Here is a 19,901-nt window from a genome sequence, read left to right on the forward strand (position 1 = left end):
CTCACTCCTCCATTAACCGTCCTGCCCCCAACTCCCAGCACAACTCCTCACCCCGGAACCCTCCATCCTATCCAATTCTACAGAATGCAGCCGGGCTCCTCACCTGCTCCTGGGCTCCTGCACCACCCAGCTCAGCTCCTCCACATCCTCTTTCCCTTCTGTGTACTTTTTAGCTCCTCACTCCTGTGTTTCTACACGCCTGGGTGCCCACCCTTCGTCTATCAGCATGTCAACCACAAAACACACACGAATACACACACCCCTCCCACCCATTGCCTTATAGATCCCAACTCTCCATCCCGCCGGGCTGCAGTGGAAGCGCTGGGCCTGGGCCAAGGGCATGGGAAGAGCGGTAACTGCTTCACTTTCCCACAACCCTTGGGCAGACAGATACCTCGCACGCGTGCGCTAGGGGTGCAGTGGTGGTAGCAGAGGGGAAGAGGGTGGGAAAAGGCGCCTCTTGCCTTTGTGAGGCAGGGCAAGGAGCATACTGCGGATGCCACCGGCCGTTCCAGCGCAGGAGCCAGGGTGGGGCCAGCTGGGAGCTGCTGATGGTTCTTGAACACAAAGCTGAAGCAAAGCCTTAAACAAACAGGGCTAAAGACCACCAGGCAGCGGCACGCTTGTGGAATGGAGCCCTGGGCCCCGTCTCCACCCCTCCTCTCCCCACACCCATCACCCCCATCGCTGGCTGAGCAAGGATGCAACTGCGGGCGGGTGTCGCAGAGTTTCCTCTGCGTCAAGGGAGGTGCGGCTCCCCCGGCTCAGCCCTGCCCTCCCTCCTTCCACCGGCGCCGCCCCCCCCCCCTTTTTTTTTTTTTTTTTTTTTTTTTTGTTGTGTCCGCCTTTAAGCCGCCGCTGCATAGAGGGCTGGGCACATGTGCGCCCGCATCTCGCTCTCCATCACGCACCCAAGCCCTACGACAAACACGCTCATTCATTCACTCCAAGCACACAGGGCGAAGCCAGCCTCCGCCGCAGGGCCTCGCCCCAAAGAAAGGTAGGTAAGGGGGCCGCACCGCCGGACAAGGGGGCATGTCTGGGGCGCGGGGAGCGGGATGGAGAGGGATCAGCAGGATTCCCGCACAGGATGCTCGCGGCTTTAGTGCTCCCAAGCCATCTTGTGTGGGTCCTGCTCTGGCAGAGCGGGATGGAAGGAAACGCATGATCGGGAGGCACCGTTTGCCGGTGGTGGGGTTCGTGGGCACCGGAGAGCTCACGCTGGGGGTGGGAAGAGAGACCCGCCCGCTTATCTGTATGTGCTGGGAGGGGAAGTGGTTTCTCTCCGCCCGGTGTTTCCCCTCTGGTAGAAGCCAGGGGCATTGTCACTGAACATCGCCTGTTCGGAGGGAAGCGTGTTTGGGGAAACAACAGTATGGCCAGATGGAAAGAGCCGCCTTGTGCTTTGATTCGGTGGGGTTGGGTTTCTTTCTTCCTTTCTTTCTCTTTGGCGGGCAGTTCCTCTCCTGGTGTGGATCAAAAGCATTTCGTTCAGGTCCCGCGGGTTGTGTAAAACGCCTTCATTGCTTGTGTGTCTGCAGCGCAGGGAAGGGAGCATTTAATCTGGAGATCTGCCTTTCTGGCTGGAGCTATTTCGGTGGCTTCAAGGCTTATTAAGAGGAGACTGCCTGATCTTAATCGTTTAAGCTATTTGGGGATGAAAGAGGATGAATAGCGCCGGTTGCGCCTGTAGCGGTTCCCAAATCTGCATCTCTCTCTCTCTCTCTCTCTCTCTCTAACTGGAGGGCGGCGAACGGAGGAGAGGTTTAGGGAAATATCTTCAGAAGGCAGGATCTGCTCAGCTGAGGCTACTGACATATTATTTTGGAGACGGGGCCGAGGGGCCTGGATCTAAGATCATTTTAGCGGTGGTGGGGAGGAAGAGGTCTGGATGCTGTCTCATTCTGTGTATTCAATGGTCATGGCCAGTGCTTGTTCCTCCTTCTCCCCCGCCTTCCGAATCCCAGTCTGGCTGGAGTAACTCTGGGGGAAGGGGGGCAAGGCTGGTCTACCGTGATGTCAGCCATGTTTGGGTGGGTATGTTAATGAGGATTTCTCCCCAGCCTTGTTCGGTCTTGGGTCGTCTTCCCCCCTCCCCCCCCCCCCGCATTTTAAGGCTCATCCCCTCTCTCCAGCACCCATGTACAAAATATATATCTCAGAGAGAGGGGAGATTCACGCCTGTAATTTTCATGCTGTGTTTGGACTCTGCGCTATCGGATTCCTTTGATAATCCTCCTCATTGCCTACATGCTCCTGTAATATTTTCCTTTGGGGCTTGCTAGGATGAGAATGAACAGCCAGACAGGCAGAGAGGTTCAGCATTTCTCTGCCATACTTTGTTTCGGTTGAGGAAGCACATAGGATTTTTAAAAGGTATCATCGCCTCCCTGCCCTTAGAGATGCAAAGGAATGTAGATTTCTATTGCAGAGAATTGAATGTTATTTGTTAAATTTTGCAGTCAAAGTTTTATATTACCGTGTGGATCAGCCATTTTAGACCATCTCGTGTTTAGTATTGCTACATATCAATCACAGTGAGTGTAGTAGCATTGGTTTATAGGAAACCCTAACTATTTTCAAAACACAGTCTTCCTCTTAGGAGGCAATTATTATTTTTAATAGAGGATAAAAATGCTGGTTTCTCCCAATTTCTTTTTCCCTCAAAAATGCATAAATTAGCACTAGTGATTTCATAAGAGTCAGGTGTTACATCAGCCGTTATGCATGTGCACACAGATATGTTCTCCAGACAACTTTCTCCCTTTGATAAAAATGACACAATTTCACCCAAATCCTTCTGTGTTGCAACTTACTTCCCAGACAACCATTTGTATTGATCTTTTCTGCATTAAAAAGAAAAAATAGTTAACTAAATGTTAGAAAACCCAAATCAGGATTTCTCCATTTTGGACTCCATTATTGAAGGATTGAATTTATGCATTGGCGCTATTAAGAAAATAGCTCCTTACACACACACAACTCCCTAGGAGCTCAATATTACACTCCAAATACAAGGGGAGGGGAGCCTTCCTGTTGATTTAGGTCTTAGAATCCAAAATTGGGTCCACTCACAGAAGTTCAGATGTGCCACCAACAGTGGAATTAAGAAGTTGCTGATGCAATTCCAAGTTACTTTTTCAGAATACAGCTGATTCATAGATTCCAAGATGCCAAAAGGGACAATTGGGACCATCCAGTCTGACCTACTGTATAACATAGATCATAGAACTTCCCCAAAATAATTCCTTTTAGAAAAATAACCAGTATTGATTTAAAAATTGTTGGTGATGAAGAATCCACCACAACCCTTGGTAAGTTGTTCAAATGGTTAATTACTCTGATTGTTAAAAAATGTATGCCTTATTTCCTGTCTGAATTTTTGTTCTCAGTATTTTAAATTATTTTAAAATGTTAGTATCCTTTAATATTAAAGGAAAATATTTTCCTTCATGTTCCTTCCTATCAGGCTTCTCTTTGTCATCCTCTTCTTTTGGTAATTATCTCATGACATAAGTATCAGTAGCAATTTTTCAGGCAAGCGATTTGGCAACTACATAGTTTCCTGAAGGTGCTGTCATGTTGTTAAATTATTTTTGGTTAGTTACGGAGACTATTTTGTCCACACTTACTACATTTTTCATTTTAATCCCCTCTAACGCAAAAGAATATCTGAACTTTTCACCAATTAAATATTAAGTTCTATAAAATCTACTATGAAGTTACTTACAGTTGAGTGAATTAAGATGGCTGACAAAACTGCTTTACTTAATGCAAGCTTTTAGCACTTTTGGTCCTTATATGCAGAGTTGGTAACAATCTTTATATTTACATGGCCTAGTAGCTTCTGTTATAAAAGATTCTTGTGAGCTTTTTTTAGAAACGCTAACACATCCACTGTTTGCAGCAGGTCTTTGAAGTTTTGTACAGAGAAGCACCCAGGCTAGAGAAGTACATTTTTCTTTTGTCCTCTGAAATTTCATACAGATTTAACTCCTTTTCCCTTTTTCACTTGTATTCCTCAGGGAAAATTTAGCAAACTGCCATAATAATAACTGAATACCAACGTTCTAAAGACCTGGGCCCACACCACCAAATAGCAGCAGAACACACTGTACTTGGTATGCACATCTCAGGTGAGTACCCTAAACACTGGGCTAAAAGTTAGGAGGGAAGTCATCTTGTGTGGAACTGCACACCTACAGGATCGGGCCCCCCAGGTGAGTAAGACGGAGGAGGCCGTTAGTGCATCACACTGGGGCTTAAGAATCTGGATGTCTAGAATAAGGCAGCAGTGCACATGCTCAAAGGCAGGGATATAGGTGTTTAGGGAAGTTGTGCTGGAAAAACATAGGTGATGAGTGAGGTTAGATTGCAGCTGAAAAAGGGGTTTGGGAATAGTAGTGGTACCTAAATCTGGGATTTAGGTGCCTAAAGTGGCAGTTAGGAAGCTAGATCCCTTTATGAATCTGGCCCTTTGTAATATTTAAAATATCTTTATGTAACCCTTCTGCCCGTCAGAGTTGGCAGCAACAAGGGCCGGGTTCAATATCTAGGGGATCCATTCCAATAACACAATGCAAACCGGCTCGAGCCCCCACCCAGTGACCTGGGACAAATATATACCACCCCCGCTGGGCGCCTCCAAGAGGCAATACTTCCCCTCTCGCAAGCACATAGTCTGAGTGTAGCAAAAAGCCTTTTAATAACAGAGAGAAACAATGTGGCATTATGTTGGGGAAACACCACCAACAGGATTCATAACACAACCCATGAGCAAAAAACCCACCCCAAGCAAATTGGAGCATGCCCCTTTCCCTTTGGTTCTTGAGTCCAGCAACCCCAAATCACCCAAAGTCCCAAAAGTCCAATGACCCAAACGTCTCTGTCCCTGGTCAGGGCAGCCCCAGAGTTCGAAAGTTTATCTGTGGAGCTTTACCTCCCAACCTGGGTGGAGATGGGGCGGGGGTAAGAGGCACCTTACATGATCTGAAACTGACCAACCCACAGCTCCATAGGCCTCCGCTCTGCTCTGTCAGCCGCCCCACAAACTCCTTCGCTCAGCTCCGCGGCCCACAAGCAGCTCCCGCCATCCCACAAAGTGCTCCACCAGCCAGTCCACAAACTGCTCTGCGTCCCACCAGCAGCTTCCACCGTCCTACGAACTGCTCCACCAGCCTGTCCACAAGGCATTCCAGCCGTCCCGCAAACTGCTCCACAATATATCTTCAGGCTCCCTCACTACTTAACACAATGCTCAGTGATTTCAGCTCTTAGTCAGTTCAGCTCTTTGGTGAATTCAGCTTGTAGTAGGGGAGCCTCAGTGCTGGTGCACCATTAGCTCAAAGTGAGCTCAGCAGCCTGTAACTAGACTCCTAATGTAATCAAAATTAGCTCTGATATTCCACAGTGGAGAGAGGAGGAAGTGCAATTAGCACGTAAGACCCTCACTAAGGGGCCCATACCACCAAGTATTAATACTTGTCCCCAGCCTCTCTCCCTTCACAGAGTTTTAAAACCCATGACCCTTGCCTAGCGAGTGCTACTTAGTTGATGGTGAGTCCCTCCATCATAACAAAAGGCCAAGTACAGTTCCAAGCACAGTTCCCATAATCAACGTAACAACAATTTATTCTTCCTGCCCCAATAACAGAGACACTGGGGATCCCACAGCAGCCAAAGTGACCATTTGGGTAGCTATGGCCTCATTCTAGGTGGGGTGGGTGTGCCTATGCAAATGAGATCGGCCCCTGAAGCTCTTTTCCACAACTTGCCACACCTCACCACCAGATGTCAGGGTGGAGCTCATCCTGACACTGCTTACATTTATATCCTCTGCCACCTTAAGTAAGGCTTAAGGAGTAAGGGTTTTTGATAAACTCTTTATCATAATGTAATGGCAAATACATGATTAGGGCAGAAAAAGGAAAAACTCTGTGAATTTGCTTACCTTTGTGCCTTGTGTTGGCCTGGTGGATGTTTTCACTATTGCTTATCCATTGCCTCCTCCCAGTTATACTGGAGTTATGGGGACTTAAGCAGGGGTGCTGGAACAATTTGTATAGTGGGGGTGCTGAAAGTCACTGAACTGAACTGTAAACCCTGTATATGATGGAAACCACTTCAAGCCAGGGGGGTGCAGCAGCAACCCTAGTTCCAGCATCTATGAATTTCAGGTAGTAAACAATTGGCCCTGACTGACATACCCATAGAAAATAATCACAAAGCAAGTGAAGTCTTCACTGCATCTAAAGTGGAAATATCTGCAACTACCCCCATGTAAAACTGTAAAAAGATTGTGTCCAGAAAAAATGGACATGGTGCAGAACTCATTCAGTAATTCTGTGTTGTGGGTCACTGATGGGGTCTATCAGGGCTTCTCTCCCTCCTGCTGTGGCATCAAAGCCCTAACATTCTCCACCAAAGGAAAATCCACTCAGACTGGGTAACCAACAAGACAGTTCTCCAGCGGCCTGAAAGGTCCAGAAGGAAATACCAATCAGGAACCAGCAGATCAGTTAAGAAGGCTAGCCTGCTTTTGCTCAAGGGCAGAACTAGGTGAGATTGGGACAGAGGAGGAGCTCATCAGGGCAAACCGGGAAACCAGGCCAAGGCCTTGCCCTAAGCACTGCAACTAAGCATTTGCATTTTGAAGGAATTTTCCCCCTCCTTGTTTAGAGGCGCAGACAGCCAAATCATGAGTTGCTGTTTTTGTTTAGAGCTTGATGCCAAGCTTACAGCCCCAAGTAAGTGGCCAACTTTGCAGACTAAGGTGTGGATTAACTGCAGTACCACATGCAGCCCTGCCTGCCACATCTTGGACCCAGAAGTGGGACTGACGTTTTTAGTAAAGGGTAACCATGGAGCAGATCATACAACTCCTAGCTCAGCAGCAGCAGGTCCAGGCAGAGGCCCAGCAGCCCAGACTCGGCGAGCCACCCAATAGCAGCAAGCAAGCAATAATGGCAGTAACAGTTTTAGGAGGCAACACTGGAATGGATCACCAGCTGCTCCCACTCTGAAGTGACTCAGCCAGCCCCAGTATTGTCCTTTCCAAATTGGGACCTGCTGCTAACCCTGAGACATATCTTGTTATGTTTGAGTGCATAGGCACAGCCACACAATGGGAGAAGGACACATGAGCCACACGACTAGCCCCTTTTCTGGCTGGGGAAGCCCAGGTGGCCTACGTGGCCTTAGATGATGAAGCTGCAAAGGATTCTGATACCCTGAAAGCTACTGTTCTCGACCAACAAGGGGCATCCATCGCCTGAGACGATTCTAGACAGAACATTTCCCACTGGGGGGCACAACCCCAGGCTGTGGCTTAGTGGTTAAAGGATTGAGCTGCCCACCAGCTCCAGCTGGCATCCCGCCCTCCAGCCAAGATTCTGGAGGTGTTGGTGCTCAAACATTCTGCCAACTGTCATCCAAACCTGAGTATGCTGATACAATCTCGGCACGGTGACAGTTCAACTCACAGAGGACTTTATGGCAGCAGGTTGGTCCAGCCAGAGTGAATGGCCCTTGTCTGGTGAAGCCTGGTCCCAACCTCCTGAGGAGTCAACTTGAGGTACTAGAAAGGGCCCAGGGGGTTCCCAGAGAAGTCCCCAAATGAGGGGTACCCTCCAAATGAAACCCAGAAGGCACCCCTTAAATGGTGGCAGTCAATGAAAGACACTAAACCTTGCATTACTTGGTGGTATCTGGAGTTAGTACACCAGCCAGATTCACAACATCAGAATGCAGATTTCTTTTCCTGGGAGGGTGGCATTATTGCAGAGGAGGGAGATTGGATCAATAGGCCCATTCTGCAGGGTGGAGGTGTGTGATGGGGTCTATTAGGCCTTCTCTGCCCCCTGCTGGAGGCATCAGTGCCCAAAACTCCTAGCCCAAGGAAAATCTTCTAAGAACAAGCGATCAACAAGCCAGTCCTCCAAGGGCAAGGAGAAAATATTGACTGCTCAGGAACCAGCAGGCCAGTTAAGAACTTTGCAGATTAAGGTGGGGAGAGGTCCTGAAGGGGGCACTACAGAGCATCTTTGCATGTCACAGTGACAAGTGCTGAGAAGTCTATAGAATCTGATGAGAAGATTAGAGGCACAAGAGATAAAATTAGGATCTGTTCAGGCCACAATTGAGCTGATTATTAGAGACAACCTACAAATGCAGAACAAAAATGACACTCAAGAATTCCAAAATAAAATAATCTTAGATATTCCCCAGATGTGCGATTGGAGATCCCCAAATATAAGCCCCAGCTGTGCCACTGATTTGCAAGGAGAAAGTTGTCATTGAGTTAATGAACCAACTGTCAACAAATATTTACTGAAGTCTGACGATTCTGTGAAGAATAGTTTCTACCCCTAGCTAATCCATATTGTTTGTCCAAAAATTCAGAAAGAATCCTCCAATGGACCTGAGTGTCGGGATGAGAGAACAGGAGGGAGAAATGAAGGACTTATTTGGCCTGTATTTGAGATTGTGAAAGAAGTTCCTGTTCTAAGAGAGATCCCAGGAAGAGCATTTATTAGGAACTGAGGGCTACATTCACTTTTAAAATAAGAAAGCATAACTTCATTGAAGTCAGAAAATATGCACCTACTTTCATGATTGGTAAATTTGGTCCTGAGTCTTTAAATTATTTTCCCAGGATCAAAACATTTAATTGGGGTCGGGGCATTTCAGGGGGAGACACTCATTGTTTCTCATGCTTCCAAACCAAAGGTCCATTTCTGAGCCTATAAGCAAGATTGTAATGTCACATTTTCTATGTTATATTCCTGCACATCTCAGGTAGAATCACAAGGGAACACACAGAACTGGGTCCCTCTTTATATGGATGAGTTCACATCTTTCCTAAGGGAAAGATCAAGTCAGATGCAGCTTGAGTCCTCGTCTGTTTCTACCACACTGGTTGATAATTTTTTGGAGTCGAGCCTTAGCGACAATATGGATGAAACTGAGAACACCATGTTTTCCTAACAGATTTAAAGTTCTTAATGTACACTTGTATAACCGTTTTATAATGGGAAACTTGTATTAACTTTTTGGTATGTATAACTACATTAATTAACTAGGGCAAAATGCTATAACATGCAGCTCCTACTGAGGAGCAGTGTAATGGCCACTCCTATACTTTTCCATCTTGTAGGATGCAGAAGGGTAACAATAGGCTTCACTTGGTGGGAAGAAGACAGTGCAAGGAATATGCTGCTGCATTGCAGCAATAGTTCATGTCTATTAAACAGAGTAACATAGTGTAGCTCTTCCTCTCAGCTGCCTGCAAATAGGTCTTCACCAACCTTAGCCATTCTTCACACTCACAGTCTGCCTCCAAAACTTGGATCAATCCTACTACCTTTCCCCACCCATTCCTATTTCCCAGTCAGAACTGATGTCCTTCAGATCTTCCCCCAGGTCCTATCAGCAGCACTTGTCTACTTCTTCTCAGCTCAGCAAGGCTCTCTGCTCCTGCTCTTTTTCTTTTCCTGTCCCAGCATCAGCTTCCACTGTCCTGCTCTGTATTTGAATCGACTCCTGCAAGGTTCCTGTAAGGTGCTGAGCATCCTCATCTTAGTTTTGCAGCTTTTTGCACATAAATCTCAGGGATGGGTAAGCATCATCATCATTTTACAGACAGGAAAACTGAAGCATGGAGATGTGACTTGATCAAGGTCAGAAAGCCACCCAGTGGCAGAATGAGGATAGAATCTTGACAACTTGTCTGGTATCTTATCTCCTGAACTACACGATCCTTCATGGGAGTCAATGGGACATTTTGTGAATGGGAGAAGAAGGCACTTAACACCTTGCAGACTGGACTTTAAACTGTTCTGGCACTTTCTCACAAAGTTAGGTGAATATGGCATGAACTCCATAAATCCTTTCACACCATGCATTCCACCTTTTCCTAACTCTTCAAAGTTATGAAAAGAGCTACTCCTGAAAGGAATATTGAGCTCTGAGAACATGAATCTCTTACTTCTGTTAGTGAGTAATCTTGAATTTAAAAGGAAATTAATTCCATTTTTCTTTTTTCTATTTTGAATGTGTAGGAATAGTGTATTATATTATAATTAAGTGAGACTTTTCAAACTAATGAGAAATTCTGCTCTATTTGATGTTTGTTGCTAGTCTTTTATAAAGCTTTAAAATGTGATGTCTTCATTTTGTCTTTGTTTCCTTTATGTAAATGTCCAAATGAGGGCTGAAACCAAATAAATAGAATGTATTAATTAGTGTATTGAGACTCTTTCTCATTCTTTTTGATGAATGCTTTTAATTTTGATTAAATACAAAATAAACTATAAAAATAAAATAAAAAAGAAATAAAATACATTACAATACACCTTCCATTAAAGGTGTGTTGGGATCTATATATTTTCAGATGATAGTATGTTCCCTTTTGAAAGCTATGAATCTAAAAACAATTATGTTTTACTTTATGTCAAAATAGATCTTTTCTATGGCTCTTTGCTGTTGAGTTACATCAATCAGTGTAATAATATTCTACTGTACTTTATAAACTAAAATTGCCTTACATATATATTTGCATATAGACTGATGCTGTGATTACAGCTATAGGATTTCTGGGTCAGCTATGTTTATTTTACTTTCAAATTTGTATGCAAGTCTACATAAGTTTTGTGCATGTTTTTCCCTATTGTGAAAATCTCTAGCACCATCACTTTTTAATTATTTATTCATACTACATAATTGACAGCGCTTGGAAAACAGTACATATCCAGAAAGTTGCACTTATATATTAATATATACATCTTAGCGGATAAGCCTGAAAAGGATTGTTGAGCCAGATTCAAGTTTAAATGCTAATAAAAGGATTTAAGTATTGATGATGGTCTCTGGTATGGTGGAAGACAGTGCAAAGCTGCTACAACTCTTAATGAAAGAGCAGGAATGGGTGGCAGTGAACCCCCCCTAAGTGGGCAGGACCAGCAGAAAAAAGCTGTCTAGCCAGGCTGCTTAGAGAATGTATCTATTCAGATTCTCCCACTGGTGAAGTTCCTGTGGAGTCTGATTGGAAATTTGAACTCCTCTCCGCCTCCTGACAAACTCCATCTGCCTCACATCATCATTAAGTGTCCGTAGTCATCCGCGGACTGTTGTGCCGGCAAGAGTGACCATGCTTGATGGTGTCACACCATGTATCGTGTAGTGAAGTTCCCAGATCTGGCTTAGTCCTGTGAATCCATGTATCTCTGGGATGGCCCTTTGGGCGGTGCCAGTTAGGGTTAGGGCATGCTTCCCTTCATGGTTCAATGGAAAGTATGAGAGCCTGGGATGTTTTTGTCTCTCCTGCTGACATGGCCAAAAAGCATACAACACCACTTTTTAATATAAAGAACTATTGAAGGAAGGTCAAATCTTGGCGAGATTATGACATTTAGCACAGAGTCAAACTGCTTTATGCTGAGGATTTGGCGCTGACAGTGCATATGTAATGCCTCTAGCTGCTCCAAGTCTGCCTGTGAGAGGGTCCAGGTTTCTTATCCACATAGCAATAGAGTTCATAGGTCCCAACTTCCCCTCTACCCAGGGGGTGCTCGAACCCCCCTCCACCCCAGGCCCTGCCCCAACTCCACCCCTTCCCTCAAGCCCCTGCCCCGACTCCACCCCTTCCCCCAAGCCCTTGTCCTCTTCCCGCCCCGATCCACCCCTTCCCCACCTCTTTCCACCCCCTCCCCCAAGGATGCCCCATCCCTGCTCCTCCCCCTCCCTCCTGAAGCCGATCTGCACGCCATGAAACAGCTGTTTGCGGAGGGCAGGAGGTGCTGGGAGGGAGCAAGAGGAGTGGATCAATGGGGCCGCCAGCAGGGGAGAGGCTCTGGGGGCCATGGGGGGAGAGGGGGAGCTTGGTTGCAGGTGGGTGCTGAGCACAATTTAATTTTTCTGTGTGGGTGCTCCAGCCATGGAGCATCCATGGAGTTGGTGCCTATGATACAGATTTGATAGGCCCTGGATTTTGTCTCAGTGCAAAGATGTTTTTGGGTCCATAAGCGAGACTTGTACCCCAAAAGCAATGTAGTTTGGTGAAGGATTTAAAATGGTTATAGGGAAATGTTGGGTCTATTATAGTATCTTGTGTTGGAATGTCATTAGCTCCTAACTACATTTGTAATGGTATTATTATTGGGGAACTGTTTTTTTTTTTCCTTAATGTTAGGTAACATATAAGTGACATGGTCTAAATTTACCTATCAGTCAGTACTATATGACTTTATCAGCCTTCTTAGAAGGTAACCAGGAATGGGCCTACTGTGGCTAAACAGCAGATTATCTGGCAGTAATGCCAAACTCAGGAGTTCACTACTTGGAAGATAAACCAAAAATAAGCCTATGAGATTTATTTCCAACATATAATGCAAACACAGTCCATTTCTAGATTAGGCACTTGTGACAGGTTCACCCTGGGGGGCCACCTGGAACTGGGATATCACTGAGCCCTCTGACTCAGCAGCCTGGTCTCTCTCTCTCACACTGTGTTGCTGTGACAAGTTGCAAAGACCTGTAACCTTTCACTTTCACCAGCATTCACACAGATAGGGACACACCCAGCTGCAGTCACAGCAGGCTCTTTAACCACCAGCCTCCCATCCTAGGTCCCCAGAGCAGTACCTTTCTGCCCTGGTCAAATCTGGCCAGTATATGGGTTTAACACCTGGTCCATCAATGTGAAGAGGAGCATGCACACTTGTGGTAACCAAGCTGAGATTTTCCCCCAAACACTTTAGTCAATCGCATACTGGTTTGGATTAAAACATAAAATAAATTCATTAACTACAAAAGATAGATTTTAAGTGATTATAAGATCAAAGCATATTACAGAGCAAATAAACAAAAACACAACCTAAGCTTAATATACTAAAGAAATTGGATATGAGTAGTAAATTCTCTCCCTAAATGTTGATTCAAGCAGGCTGCAGAGATTCTTAAGGGGCTAGCTGCACTTGCTTGCAGCTTAAAAGCCCCAGGTGTTACTTTCACAGGCCAAAAATTGCTTTTAGCCTAAGTCCAGCACTTCCTCCCAGTTCAGTCCTTGTTCCTCAGGTGTTTCCAAGAGTCTCTTTGATGTGGGGAGTCAGTGAAGACCCTCAATGATTTCACTTCCCTCCCTTAAATAGCTTTTGCATATGGCGGGAACCCTTTGTCTCCACACTTCCTTCCCTTGCCAGTCAGTGGAAAATCATTGGTATTCCAAGATGGAGTCCAGTACCAGGTGACCTGGTCTCCTGTCCCTGTAGGGTCCTGGCAGCCATGAGTCAGAGGCTGTTTACAATGTCCTCAGGAAAGTTCCAAGGTGGGAGATAAGCTTTTCCTAAGGCCTATTGTTCTTTTTAATGGTTCATTAACTTCCCAGCCAGCCATCTAGACTGAGTGCATTCTGCCTAGTGGGCATTCCCCATGTGTAAACACATTTGTAATAGATAAATAGACAATATTCCTAACTTCAGATACAAAAAAGGCACATGCATACAAATAGTATAAACATAGTAGTAAATCATAACCTTTCCAAAGATATCTCACATGACCCTATCTTGCATAAAATACATCATAGTTATGCTATAATCATATCATAAATATATTACTGTCAAGAATATGGGGTGCAGAGTCACAGCATTACAGTACCATTCCAAGGAAACTTAAAGGAAAATACCCTACGGTTGGAATGGGCAATACTATGTTCCCTGTTTGTCCATCAGGAGCCATGTTTTGTATTTTGCCATATCACTACCTCCTCATCAGTAACCAACCCACTCCAAGTAAACAGAAGGCCTGCGTTACACAGGAGGTCAGATTAGATGATCACAATGTTCCCTTCTGGCCTTAGAATCTAGTAAAAGTCATGTTAGAGTGCTTAGTAGTTTTGGCTACATCCATGACTCCAGGTAATAAAGCCCAACATTTAGTACAACACAGAGGTTCTTTGTATTCAGCCTTATGAAAAATCACTGGTTTAAAGTACTCTTTGTTTTATTTTATTATTTTAGGGACAAGGTCTGTCTTCTATTCCAGCGGTTCTCAAACTTTAGCAAACCAAAGACCCCCACATTTTGATTTAAAACAGACAGAACAGAATGGAAATGGCTCATACAAAATGTGAAGGGGTGATAGGATTTCATTACAAATGCCTATTGTCTCAGATAAGTAAAGAGAAAAGACACCCCACCTTTTTTGTTGTGGCATGTTATTGCTGGTTGTCATATGCCTTTTGCTTTATGGACGTGCTATAATACATATCGCATTATGCTGAAACTTTCACTGTTTTTGTTGGGAACCTAACTGCTTGGTGAAAGAACATCTAACTTGACACAGGGTCCAGGACATGATTTACCATAATATTTGCCCTATTGTGACAGGTAACATTCTTGGCATATGTTCTCTCCTAAATGACCCATTCTGGAATAAATCACATAAATCATTGGGGTAATCTGATTTTTCTTTAGAAAATTAGTTATGTCGCATATAATGCTCTGTCCGTTTGCTTAAGTGGACAATAAGGTGCTGAAGAAATGAGGCAGCAATTCAGGTTGTTTTATAAAGGGAAGAAATAATGCATAGTTTACAATGAGATACATGGGGTGAACGTGAAATTATATAAGGGCAAAAGTGGCCGGCAATTTGATCATATTGAGCTTGGATTGAACATAGCATATATGAAAAAAGCATTCCCATTACTATATGTATAAGAGCTGAAAAGCAAGAAATAATAATAATAAAAATAAAAAAGAAGTAGCAGAAGCTAGGACATGTCATAATTCCTGTATGCCCCAACAGTGCATAGAAATACTTCAGAAATGAACATTTATGAATCTTCCTCTACAAATTTGTTCCTTAAGTTTAAAAGTATTTGAGAGATTAATTTAAATTATAGGCTAATTTATATGGAGACAAGATAGTGAGGCTAGGAATTATTTTGCTTTCATTACAAGATAACAGTTAAACATGTGGTCATGATCCAATTTTAGAAGATATTGATTTAGGTTAGATATTAGGCAAAAATTTCCCCAAAGGCTTAGGGGGTAAAGAGAATCTGATCTGGGAACCTGTAGAAGTTACAAGCATCTGAGAATTCACAACAATTTGAATATGACATGTTGGTCATTCAGTGAAGTAGTGAAATGGACTAGATGGACCGATTATACTTAGCACTGTTTTTTTAATGTTTTAATTTCCCTTCCATTCAGTTACCAGAGGTTTTTGAAAATAATTCTATTCTAGTTTTTTAGTCTTTGGGAAAGATTGCTTGTTCCATCATTCACATTTCTTGCTAGAAGAAATTACTCTTATAGGTTACATTTTAAAATTGACGGTGTCAAGGTTCCTCCCCCACTCTGAACTCTAGGGTACAGATGTGGGGACCTGCATGAAAAACCTCCTAAACTTATCTTTACCAGCTTAGGTCAAAACTTCCCCAAGGTACAAAATATTCCACCCTTTGTCCTTGGATTGGCCGCTACCACCACCAAACTAATACTGGTTACTGGGGAAGAGCTGTTTGGACGCGTCTTTCCCCCCAAAATACTTCCCAAAACCTTGCACCCCACTTCCTGGACAAGGTTTGGTAAAAAGCCTCACCAATTTGCCTAGGTGACTAGACTCAGACCCTTGGATCTTAAGAACAATGAACAATCCTCCCAACACTTGCACCCCCCTTTCCTGGGAAATGTTGGATAAAAAGCCTCACAAATTTGCATAGGTGACCACAGACCCAAACCCTTGGATCTGAGAACAATGAAAAAGCATTCAGTTTTCTTACAAGAAGACTTTTAATAAAAATAGAAGTAAATAGAAATAAAGAAATCCCCCCTGTAAAATCAGGATGGTAGATATCTTACAGGGTAATTAGATTCAAAAACATAGAGAACCCCTCTAGGCAAAACCTTAAGTTACAAAAAAGATACACAGACAGAAATAGTTATTCTATTCAGCACAATTCTTTTCTCAGCCATTTAAAGAAATCATAATCTAACACATACCTAGCTAGATTACTTACTAAAAGTTCTAAGACTCCATTCCTGGTCTATCCCCGGCAGAAACCAGCATATAGACAGACACACAGACCCTTTGTTTCTCTCCCTCCTCCCAGCTTTTGAAAGTATCTTGTCTCCTCATTGGTCATTTTGGTCAGGTGCCAGCGAGGTTACCTTTAGCTTCTTAACCCTTTACATGTGAGAGGAGCTTTTCCCTGGCCAGGAGGGATTTCAAAGGGGTTTACCCTTCCCTTTATATTTATGACACCCCCCCCAAATCTCAGCTAGGGTGAAACGCTGGCTGGGATTTCTTCCTGGAGCTCTAGGAAAAACAGAGTTAATAAGACACATGCATCTCTAAATATACTACCAAGTACATAAAGACTAACAATATTTTCCACATCTCAAGGACGATTTTAACCAGTTGATTCTGGGAAACTTTCACGGGAGAGTGCATCAGCCACTTTGTTGGAAGCTCCTGAGATGTGTTGGATGTCGAAATCAAAATCTTGGAGAGCTAAACTCCACCGAAGAAGTTTTTTGTTAGTTTCCTTGATGGTGTGAAGCCACTTCAGTGCAGCATGGTCGGTTTGCAGGTGGAAATGCCGTCCCCAAACATATTGGCGTAGCTTTTCCAGAGCATAGACAATGCCATAACATTCTTTTTCAGTGACTGACCAGTTGCTTTCCCTCTCAGACAGTTTTTTTGCTGAGAAACACTACAGGGTGGAATTCTTGATCAGGTCCTTTCTGCATTAAAACTGCTCCCACACCACGCTCGGACGCATCTGTGGTTACTAGGAACGGTTTGTCAAAGTCTGGGGCCCTTAGTACAGGGTCAGACATGAGTGTCGCTTTAACCTTGTTAAAGGCCTTCTGACACTTTTCGGTCCACTGAACAGCATTTGGCTGTTTCTTTTTGGTTAGGTCTGTCAGTGGGGCAGCGATTTGGTTGTAGTGCGGTACAAATCATCTGTAATAACCGGCCAAGCCTAAGAAGGATTGAACCTGTTTCTTTGACTTTGGGACAGGCCACTTTTGGATAGCATCCACTTTGGCCTGTAGGGGGCTGATAGTTCCTTGACCCACCTGGTGTCCAAGGTAAGTCACTCTGTTTAGGCCTATTTGACACTTCTTAGCCTTAACAGTTAGTCCTGCCTCCCTTATGCGCTCAAGGACTTTTTGTAGATGTTCCAGGTGGTCTGCCCAGGAATCCGAAAATATGGCCACATCGTCAAGGTAGGCGAATGCATATTCTCCTAATCCCGCTAGGAGACCATCTACAAGTCTTTGGAAGGTGGCGGGTGCATTTTGCAGCCCGAAAGGGAGTACATTAAATTCATACAGCCCGAGATGTGTGGTGAAGGCTGACCTTTCCTTGGCAGATTCATCTAGCTGTACCTGCCAGTACCCCTTGGTTAAGTCCAAGGTAGAGATGAACTGGGCCCGTCCCAGTTTCTCTAATAGTTCATCTGTGCGTGGCATTGGATAGTTGTCTGGGCGAGTTACAGCATTTAGCTTATGGTAGTCCACGCAAAAACGTATTTCCCCATCTGGTTTGGGAACCAGAACCACTGGAGATGCCCATGCACTTTCAGAGGGGTGGATTACACCCATCTGTAACATATCCTGGATCTCCCGTTCTATAGCAGTTTTAGCTTGAGGAGACACCCGGTAAGGTTGGACCCTAATTGGGTGAGCATTACCTGTGTCAATGGAGTGGTATGCCCGTTCAGTCAGTCCTGGGGTGGCTGAGAATGTTGGCGCGTAGCTAGTGCACAGCTCCTGGATCTGCTGTCGCTGCATACGCCCAAGGGTCCTGGAGAGGTTCACCTCTTCCACACCACCACCACATTTCCCTTCATAGTAGACACCTTCGGGTCACTCAACGTTGTCTCCTCCCTGGGCTGTAAACTGACAAACCTTTAATTCTCTGGAATAAAAGGGCTTTAGAGAATTAATATGGTACACCTTAGGCTTTCGGTTGGAGGTGGGGAATGCTATGAGATAATTAACAGCTCCCAGGCGCTCCTGGACCGTGAATGGCCCTTCCCACGATGCTTCCATTTTATGGGCCTGGAGCGCCTTTAAGGCCATGACCTGGTCCCCTACTTTGAAGGAACGCTCTCTGCCATGTTTATCATACCAGGCTTTTTGCTCTTTTTGAGCATCCTGTAAGTTTTCTCTAGCAAGGGCTAAAGAGGTTTGGAGGGTGTTTTGTAGGTTGGTTACAAAGTCCAGAATGTTAGTTCCTGGAGAAGGTGTAAATCCCTCCCATTGCTGCTTCACCAACTGCAATGGCCCCTTAACCTCACGGCCATATACAAGTTCAAATGGGGAAAACCCTAAACTGGGGTGTGGTACACCTCTGTAGGCAAAAAGCAACTGCTGCAACACTAGGTCCCAATCATTGGAGTGCTCATTTACGAATTTACGTATCATGGCCCCCAAAGTTCCATTAAACTTCTCCACCATGCCATTTGTTTGATGGTGGTAAGGAGTGGCAACCAAGTGATTTACCCCATGAGCTTCCCAAAGGTTTTCCATAGTTCCTGCCAGGAAATTAGTCCCTACATCTGTGAGGATGTCGGAGGGCCAACCTACCCTGGCAAAAATGTCTGCTAGTGCCTGGCACACACTTTTAGCCCTGGTGTTGCTTAGAGCTACTGCTTCTGGCCATCAGGTGGCAAAATCCATGAAAGTCAATATGTACTGCTTTCCTCTGGCTGTCTTTTTCGGAAAAGGACCCAGAATATCCACAGCTACTCGCTGAAATGGAACTTCAATGATGGGGAGTGGCTGGAGAGGGGCTTTGACCTGGTCTTGGGGTTTTCCCACTCTTTGGCACACCTCACAAGACTGGACATAGGTAGAAACATCCTTGCCCATTCCCTCCCAGTGGAATGACCCCCCCAAACGGTCTTTGGTCCTGTTCACCCCAGCATGGCCACTAGGGTGATCGTGGGCTAAGCTCAAGAGCTTGGCCTGGTATTTAGTTGGAACTACCAACTGTCTCTGAGGATGCCAGTCTTTCTGGTGTCCACCAGAAAGAGTTTCCTTGTATAAAAGTCCTCTTTCTACAACAAACCTGGATCGATTAGAAGAGCTGAGAGGCGGTGGGTTGCTCCGTGCCGCCGTCCAAGCTCTCTGGAGGCTTTCATCTGCTTCCTGTTCGGTCTGGAACTGTTCCCTTGATGCTGGAGACATCAGTTCCTCATTGGATTGTGGACCTACGCTTGGTCCCTCTGGAAGCGATATAGGGGATGGAGCTGTTTCTGTTGACTGTGAACCACTCTCCGCTGGTGCACTATGTTGGGATTCAGGCTCCGGCTGAGCCTCTTGTGTAGGGTTATCGGCTGCTGCCAGTTCAGGTTTGGTGGGGCCCTCTGGTGTTGAGGTTGCAAGTACTGGATTCAGTGCTGACACGGGGTCTGGTGTTGGTTGTTCGGCTGGTTCCGGTTCTGGGACTGGTTCCATCTGGGTCTCTGGGACTGGATCCACTACTGCTGTTGCAGACATTGGCCTGGGGTCCGGGTCCATCACCTCTGACTGGGTCCTGATAGAAGTTTCCGGAACAGAGCTAGGCTTCACGGCTTGTTTAGCCTGGCTGCGGGTGACCGTTCCCACCCTCTTGGCCTGCTTCACATGATTGGCCAAGTCTTCCCCCAACAGCATGGGGATGGGATAATCATCATAGACTGCAAAAGTCCACATTCCTGACCAGCCCTTGTACTGGACAGGCAACTTGGCTGTAGGCAAATTGAAAGAGTTGGACTTGAAGGGTTGAATCGTCACTTGGATCTCTGGGTTGATTAAATTGGGGTCCACTAAGGAAGCATGGATAGCTGACACTTGTGCTCCGGTGTCCCTCCACGCGGTGACCTTCTTCCCGCCCACACTCACAGT

The 19,901-nt window shown here is 45.2% G+C and overlaps 1 protein-coding gene across 3 annotated transcripts in view; it reads left to right on the forward strand.

Annotated features, from left to right (window-relative positions):
- The first annotated feature begins 851 nt into the window (after window positions 1–851).
- SLC6A15 (solute carrier family 6 member 15) overlaps window positions 852–19,901 on the forward strand; it is a 58,879-nt gene continuing 39,829 nt past the window's right edge. The window contains exons 1-2 of one of the 3 annotated variants that reach the window (XM_084620624.1): window positions 852–1,000; window positions 4,026–4,136. The gene's annotated coding sequence lies outside the window, so the exon portion shown is untranslated. Of the gene's footprint in view, window positions 1,001–3,296; window positions 3,315–4,025; window positions 4,137–19,901 lie in introns of those variants that run through there. The other 2 variants (XM_084620626.1, XM_084620625.1) reach the window with 2 other exon arrangements.

Source organism: Lepidochelys olivacea, assembly GCF_965140295.1.
Source record: "Lepidochelys olivacea isolate rLepOli2 genome assembly, chromosome: 1".
NCBI classification, from domain to species: Eukaryota; Metazoa; Chordata; order Testudines; family Cheloniidae; genus Lepidochelys; species Lepidochelys olivacea.